This window comes from Diospyros lotus, chromosome 5, assembly GCF_014633365.1.
Source record: "Diospyros lotus cultivar Yz01 chromosome 5, ASM1463336v1, whole genome shotgun sequence".
Lineage (NCBI taxonomy): Eukaryota > Viridiplantae > Streptophyta > Magnoliopsida > Ericales > Ebenaceae > Diospyros > Diospyros lotus.
In genome coordinates this window covers 9968499-9977794 of record NC_068342.1, presented here as the reverse complement: position 1 = coordinate 9977794, position 9296 = coordinate 9968499, and positions in this window count along the sequence as shown.

Genomic DNA, 9296 nt, shown 5'->3' with positions numbered 1-9296 from the left:
GTCTTAATGAACATCACGCCGAGGCAATTAGATCGCTCATATCGCTCATAAAGCGCGATGTCCGCTGCAGTGCTAGTATCAGTGATTGCTAGTGGCTCTTCTTTCCTAATAGCATAATCAATGTCCATCCACCCTAAATGGAGAAGAATTCTCTCATTCCATATCTTAAAGTTATCACTCGTTAATTCAAGAATACCGCAACGAATATCAGAGAAATTAGCAAGTTGTGAAGCTGATAAATATCATAAATGCTTATGTCAAAATTTGAGGTCTAATTAAATAAATTGTATGTTTTACCAATGTAAATTATACCTTAATGAATCTAATGACATAAAAATTGCCTATGGGCTAAATTTTTAATTCAAGTAGATTCATGTATTTCTTATGATAGAATTATCAAATTATGTACTAAATTCAAAATTTATGGGTACATTAATTCTATCAAAATAAACTTTATGATAAATCCATCAAATTATATACTAACTCATAATTCCTATGGGAATATTATGAGAATAATTTGATATTTTATCCTAATTAATTATATAAATATAATAAAAGTTCTTGTGGGAAAAAATTTATTATATTAAATATAATTAATTACAATTAATGTCTATGAATCTTAATGTGATCCCAAATAAACATAATATATAATTTTATTTAATTAAGGATGTTGTGCCTAATCCTTAATTAATTAAAATTATATGGATCACTAGACATTTAAATATTATGCATAAAACTAAATTTTATGAAAATAATCTAAATTGCATGATTTAACTATGCACAATATGTTATCTCATGCATAAAAATAATATTGCATAATTAAATCATAATATTATGCACATATTATTAATATATAAACTCATTCAATATTTTGCATAAATTAATATGGACATAATAAATTAATTTATGCAAATAATTGAAGTAAATAAATACAAAATTCTTTATTTTTATTTTTAACAGAAATAGGTTAGCAGCTATTCTCAATTTTGCAGGCCTAATAATGGGTTAAACATGCAGTCCAATATTTAAAACATTAAATGACCCATGAATGAAATAGGCCCAATAATAGAGTAAGCCCAATAGTTAATTAAAATAGCCCACTCAATTACTAAATTAAAACATGAGCCCATGAAAAACAACCCTCCACTAAAATAAACACTAGCCCATGAAAACAGGGCCAAACCCATTTAATTAAAATAATAGCCCATGAAAACAGGCCCAACCATCATTGACACTGTTGAACAGTGTCATCTTCAACCTCCAATCGAGTCATTTTGACCTAGTTTCAACCTGTTTTGAAGACCCAGTTAAATCTCACTATTTCAGTCATAAAAATTGATGATTTAAATTGCAGAATGCTCACAAATCAACTTATCAAAGATTTCTAAACTTAAATCATCGAAATATGTCACAACCGTGTAGATCTAATCAAAACTTCAACATATAATTTTGCTGGAAAAAATTTCAGAATGATGGAAAAAATTTCATAATACTGAAAATGTCAAGGCAGAGGCAAAGAATGCTCTAATACCAACTGTTAGATATATATAGATGATCTAACATGCTACAAACACCAAAATAACATTTAGATCAGTGCTCAAAAAATAAACAAAAGTTACATCTAGCCATTGCAGTTTTCTTCAGTTCTAGTATTAGCTCTTCCAAGCTCTCAAACACCCCAAGTGATGGTGTATAATGAAGAGAAGGGATGATAAGCTTAGGGAGCAAAACCATAGATTTATACAACGTTCTTCCATCAAGAACGTTCACCCATTACCACATTTAATCAATGAGGAAACATAATCATGAGAGCATAATATGGGCCAAAGAAATTTAAAGAATTCATTTACAACCCACAACCATAATAATGAAAAAATATCTGGGCCACCTTAAGGAACTTTACAGCAGTTCTATTTAACACTGAGTATCTGCACATTTGATGGACCAATTATGCATGCCTTTATGGTTGCTGCAACTACTGTTTTGTACATCGCTTATTAAAGTTAATGATTTTTCTTCATGTATATATATAGGTGTTTCATGATATCAATAGCTCTGGAACTTATAGTTTATTTGTTAATATGTGATTCAAAATGGTTTACAACTAATATTCCTATTTTCTTATTATGTGAAATTTAGAATTATTTGAATGTCTTTGCATTTTAATTAGAGATGAAATGTTAATGATTTAATTAAATCAATGGCTTATTGTTTGTTTTTATGTGAGCCATTGATCTGTGTCATTCTTGATCCAACGGCCAAGATAAGAAAGCCCATTCATATATATTCAGCATTCTATCTCTTATGTGCATTTTGACGAAATGAAAAGAAGTTCTCGAGAGCTCCAAGAAACCCTAGGCTTCCGATCATTCTTGTTGGTCTGTGTGTTAGATTCTCTCTCCAATAAATTTCGATAAGTGGTGTATGCGAGAGGTTTGATCTTTGTGAGAGTGCTGGTTCACGCCTGGTAATGTACGTTGTGTACTCTTGGTTCAACATTTGATTTGGTGGGTTTTGTATTTGTTTTTTCTTGGGTTACTTTACTATCTTTTATTTCGTTGTAATCAAAGATTGTAAATCATTTGTTACGTTTCATAGTGGATTGACTAGGGGTTTATAGCCCTTACCGTGAGTAGGATCTTTTGATCTAAACACGTATATGATTGTGGTTTGTTCTTGTGATTTCTGATTTATGTTTACTAATTGTTTCTTTGAGTTCGTGGTCTTGCCGAGTTTTTGTGGTTTTGGCCGATTGAAGGAAAGACTCAACATTATTGTTATCTATCATTCTTATTGGTGCTTGAACAATTGCATTGTTATTGGGGCTTTTTTTTCCTTCCCCCAGATGATGATGTGAAGCCTTATGGAGGGTATAGATTGTTGTTAGTTATCCATAACTATATTTGTTTAGTCCTTCTTTATTTAAGCTCTCATAGTAGATTGAAGATAGTAGATACTAAGACTGTTTAACTTTATTGAATTGAAATTGTGAATCATTAATATGTTTGTATGATACAATTCAATGGGTATTGAGTTAATTTAAAAGGCAATATATTCGCCCTCTTTTCTTTCTTTCCAAAGTCTTAGACCATTCATGTTACTTGTGAGGCTAGCAATTAAAAGCATAATTGACACAGTTTTTGAATGATTGCATATGAAAATAGAACAATTCGTTAATGATTTTATCAAACCGTATGATGAGTCCACAACGTGATGCAAATAGAAAATATCAACTGAGCTATGACAAATCCTATGGGAGCACTTCATACATCATTTTTGTAACAATTGTGTCTATCCCTATATATATATATATATATATCAATGGTATGATTTTCATATGTTCGTAGTTAAGGTGATTTTTTGAGGCCTTCGCATATATATTTATTTATTATATAGAATGAGACGTAATTTTTTTATTTAAATAAATAATTAAAACAAAAATAATAATCACTATAGAATGGAAGTCCCTAGATATGAAATTACGTTTCATTTTTTCATTATCATACTAATAACTAAGATAATAATAAATTACAAATACATAATTAACAAACAAGAAACATACTCAATCTTCTTGCAATTGTTTTTACACTAATTACATCAAAGTTAAATACTTGAATTTGCTTTCTTCATTTTCATCACCCATAAACTGGACAAAAAACAACCCAATCCTAACCCTACCATACCCCTAACAAACTTAGTTTCTTTTATACTATATTCTTGGAGTTTCTGTAACGGCCCGCCTCCCGAAACCCCCGTACACCAAGAGGATCCGTGAGAGAGTCATTACTAAAATGATATCGAACAACACACAACTACAACTCATGAAAAATCCTTATTAAAATCATATTCTTTTATCATTTCACACCTCATAATCATTTTTACAAAATCATCCATTACTTGGGCCCACTTGGGCTTACATAACATATATCTAATTCAAAATTATAAATCTTACACAAAAACACCTAGGACCTAGATTCGGGAGAGCTCTGCACTTGCTATCACGATTCGACAGTCTGGACCCAAACCCCGATGAACGCACCTGCGATCTCAGGATATGCTGACCTAGAATGATGTAAAACAACATGACTCGCGAGACTCAGCAAGCTCATGAAAGGAAGGTTGAGAGTTTAGGGTAGGACTCTTCCCATAACACCCCATGCAATTCATGCCAATGCAACCACACCATGCCATGATCCACATGTACCTTACTTCTACATGCATAACATAAAGTTAACTGCACATAAGGAACCAGGGGCCCACATAAGTCACACATTGGCACCCGAGTCCCGCATACATACCTGTTGGCAGCCTTTTATAGGCTACCATTCCATTTCCCTTACATGCTCATTCCCGTCGCTCACATCATAATCTGTTGCCGTGGGTCTCACCCCAAGGTCTTACTGTTGCCGTGGGTCTCACCCCAAGGTCTTTATGTCGCTGTGGGTCTCACCCCAAGGTCTTATCGAGTCGGTACTCCCGACACCTGGCACGGTACTCCCGTCCAGAATAACAGTAATAATAAAATCATGTAATGCAACACATAGGAAATGCAATGGTCGTTGTAGCATAAACGTGATGACAAGGCCCCCATAAACCAAGTATCAGGCCCTGCTACGCCTCACATAGGAATACACACATGCAACATGCTCTAAATGCATATGCTCGCCTAAGATACCCAAATTGGCTCTTAGACCAACCGAGTTATGCAAATGCTCATACGTCCCACCACACACAAAGCATGTCCCCACGTGAATGCAACCCGACCCCTTGTGGCACACACATCATGAAATGCACAAATCAAGGCGAGAATCTGGAGTACCAGCTCTTCTGGCCGTCTAGCGCTTATCGTAACAACCGATGACTGGCGCCCATACATCCAGCCATCAACTGCCACGACCCACGATCAACAGTCAGTGGCTTTGTACCCATACCCTTAGACACACTTACTAACACTATTGACTTTATATCTTCCCAGCTTAACTTTACATAACATTTCTCCATAACTCATAACTCTTCATGTACATAACCACATAACATCGTAATACCATTCTCATTAGTTTTCATTCACATAAAACCATCTCAACATACATAATAGACTCATTAACACATTCCCCTAATTCTAGCCATAACCAATTTCTCTAAGAACCTAACCCCAATGGGTTCGGCATCATTCCCAAGGAAAATGGAGTGATACAAAGTTTCGTAACGGTCAAAATGAAAGACACCAAGATAACTTTGCTTAACTTATTCCATCAACAATAACCTCATTAATAGAATATAAATCATAAGCTAGTTGCCACGCAAATTATTATTATTAAAGCGTGGAACTGAGTCAAGGTGAGGAAGGATTTAAAATATAAGAAACCTCGAAAACTTTCATGGGAAATAAATATCACGGGGAGAGGGTTAGGAGCTTGCCTGTAGATGGTCGATCGTAGCTTCTCTCATACTCCAACTGGGAAGTAAAACGTTTAACAGAAAATAATAAGTTTACGGCCTATATTAATCAAGTCTAACCGTATAAAATCCATGATTTAAACGTATAATACTTATAATAATTTTACTCACTTACCTGAGCAATTTAATCAGGAAACAATCTCAAAATCTTCTAATTTTTTTCTTTATTTACCTATTTTTCCTCCCATTTTCGTTCTACTCGCGACCCCTGCCTCTTCCTCCTATTTCTTCTTCGGCCTTCTTCGCTTCAGAAATGGCCAAATTTGGCCTCAATACTTGCTGCCCAAGGTTGCATTATATATAGCAACTTCAAGTGGCTTTTAAGCCACAAAAAGGTAATGGCCAACACAAGGCCACGCCATGCACACACACACATATTTATATATATATATATATTATGCCATATAATATATGATAATATTATATATGTATATATTGTTTACTTATTGATTTTGAGAGGAAATTACTCACAGCAACTTGCGTTAATTTGTAATCTCTCTTTTTTTTTTAATTATTTAGTTATTTTATTATATATATAAATTTTTATAATATTTAATTTATCTTAAACACTTGTTAATGTAAATCTTAGGAATTTTACAAATTTTTGATTACTTCCTCATTTAGAAATACAATAAATTTAATATCCTCTTTTAAATTTCTTTAACTCACATGTATTCTATAAGTCACCAATCACTCTAAACGTTGGTATTAATAGTTATTATTTATCTCCAAAATTTCTAAATACTCCAAAGCATCCTCAAATACTAAAATTAATAATTATTACTTATCTCTAAATTTTCGGAATGTTACAGTTTCATTTTCAATTTTATATTTTCTTTCATAATACATCTATGGTCTTTCTAAAGTTTCAGTAACTTTTCTTTTCTCCTTAAAGCTTTTTTCTTTAAAAACCTTGGCTTGTTCTTGTAGGACTTTCTCTTTTTCAACCATTTCCATCATGTTACGTTTGGTTCCATTCAATTTATCCAACAAGACTCCACATAATATTTTCTCACGAGTTGTGCGTTCATTATCAATCCATTAAAACCATCTGCAATCATTATCCTGTCCACCAAATCATCCAATAATTAATTTCATTCACATTAATGGCTTATATATTATAAGATAACAAATTACCTTCCATAATCGACACTTCAAGAATTTTTTTTCCATGATTAATCTTAATCCATGATGTGTAGCACCAAATAGATATACCATGCTTACACATGATTGTCTGATGCAAACTAGTGGTGTTAATTAAAACTTCACTAATTTCCAAATTGGAAGTCATAATTCTTGAGATAGTAAAATTTTATGTAATTTAATAATTGTAGATGATGAAGGAAATGATTTTTGTTTGATAATTTGTTATATCCAGAACTACTTTTTGTTTGTTTTAAATAGTATAAGGAAAGACAAAATGATGAAGGAATATGTGCTAAATCTTATGCTCAGAGATAAAGAAACACATGTAACAATTCTATGATGTCAACTTCATAAAGTGAGAGTAAATTTGATAATTATGAATTAGTGGTAATTTTATAATTATGAATCAGTTTGACTAATTGTTTCCTCCTAAGGCTTGCATATTAATAAGTCGTATCATTCTAAATAAAATTTTTTGCCAAATACCATTACCAATTATATCTAAACAAATTTCAAAAATCTATACAGAAATATTCCCATTACCCAAAAATATACCTTTGCTAACATAGTTCTAGCTGATACCTAAAATAAAAAATACACCTTTGCTAACATGGTTGTAGCCGATACCTAAAAGTCATTCTAGCAAATTACAAGATTAACATTATATCATTATGTAAACCTCCTAAGTAACACTAAACACATCCAAGAATGTTCAAACCATAAAATACATAAAATAGGATATACCAACTCATATTATACAAATATTACAAAACAAGTATTTAGGTCCCTCGATGGGCTAGGATTCATCAAAGCATTGTTATGCTCAATAATCAACAATTCACCAACTTTGCATGCAATTGAATGGAGAATATGCGTCTTTTTCTACTGATTTCTAATCAAAGAAATAAACAAACGTGGAAAATGAAATTAGTGATTGACTTCACTTCTACCATTCTCCTGCCCATTTCTTGCTTCTTAAAGAAAGAAGAAGAAAAAAGTTAACACAAAAAGTACACAGATATGGGCTATTCCTAAACCAAAGATATTATGAACCCTATTCATTGCTTACTACATCTTTGGAAAGGCACTATCACAAAAATGTCATAGCACTTCAATGACAGAAAAATCAACACTTGTAACATTAGACCTTGATATGTTGCTACACAATAAACATCTATATTCTTAACCTAGAAATTTATAAGCTATGAATTAAATCATTGAGCCCGCAATACAATTGTCTATTTGTATGATGCCTAAGACAATGCAGAATATATGGTCTATCATGGATATAATCTAGTACTGTTTGAACCTGTAAACTAGCCAATTTAAGTCCCCATGGTTCAACCAATCGATCAGGTCCTTTTAGGCATGAAAACTCAAAACTAACAACCATATAATTTGCCTTATCCATTTCTGAACCTAATATATGGTAACAACTCACAGTTAGCTTTGTGATAATGGGTCCAATAATTTAGTAAATGACTCACTATAACTAAAAAATCGTGCTTAGTACTGTAAAGCCTTCTAATGTCAAGTGGCATTCAAATTTGACCAACCACTACTCCAACTAATATTTTATTTCTAAACATGAAATCATGTCTTCTTTTTGCTTAGTAACGTAAGAACAGACTACCAGTCGACCAAACCCAACACCCACATACCCAAAAACTAGTATGCCAAACCCAACACCTATGTAAATGAACTGCCAGTCGCCACCGGCCATCGTGGCTGGTGGTTTTCAACAATTCGAGGCAACCACCTGAAACCCTTATCACCATCGACCCACATACCCAAAAACTAGCAACATCCAATGGTTTAATCTCCATAAATCTCAGTTTAAACTTTCGGTCAAACCCAAATCGCACATATATACATATATATCATGGATGTATAATGAAAATCATTGTTGATAAAACTAAAAGACTTTCCTCATATATTTGGGCCACTTTCATGATAAAAATACGCTCAAATCGAAAATCATACGGTTGAATTTTACAAAATCAGTGTTTTACAGAGTTTTTGAGGGACAATGAAAGTTGCTGCAATGGAGGAGGCTCGATTACAGGGGACACTTTTTGAATAATAGAGGACACGAGGAAACTATTTCAATAGAGGACGATCGGTCGCACGAACGAGAAAAAGAAAGAGACGGCCATAAGGGAGAGAGAGAGAAAGACCCAATTGGATGAGCCAAGAGATAGAGAGACGACTGTTGGAGGTGAAAGGACACCAGTGGATAATGCATGCGCCAGACCAACCCAAGGGCTGTCAGAAGGGAGAGAGAGAGAGAGCGATGGCTGAGAGAGAGAGAGTGACGGCAAAAAAAAAGAGAGAGAGAGGGAGACAGATAGACAGTCGGACGACCATAATTTCAACGTAAGATCAACCCAAAGATTGTCGAAAGGGAGAGAGAGCGATGACCAAAATGGAGATAGGAGTTTCAGACAAAGAGTGAGTGTGGGGGCAAAAATTTGAAATAATTAACTTGTGAAATATTCTTTATATCATGATATTTTTTAATGAATATTAAAGTTTTTCGGCTGCTCTAATACTTAATCCTATCATTCATAGTCTCACTTTCACACTCTGGTTTATGACTTTGGAATCCTTGACTGAGTGCTTTTTCCTAGCACTTATGGTATGATGAACGACCAAAGCATTCTCTTATCAAAGTCAATGATGAATTTAAATTT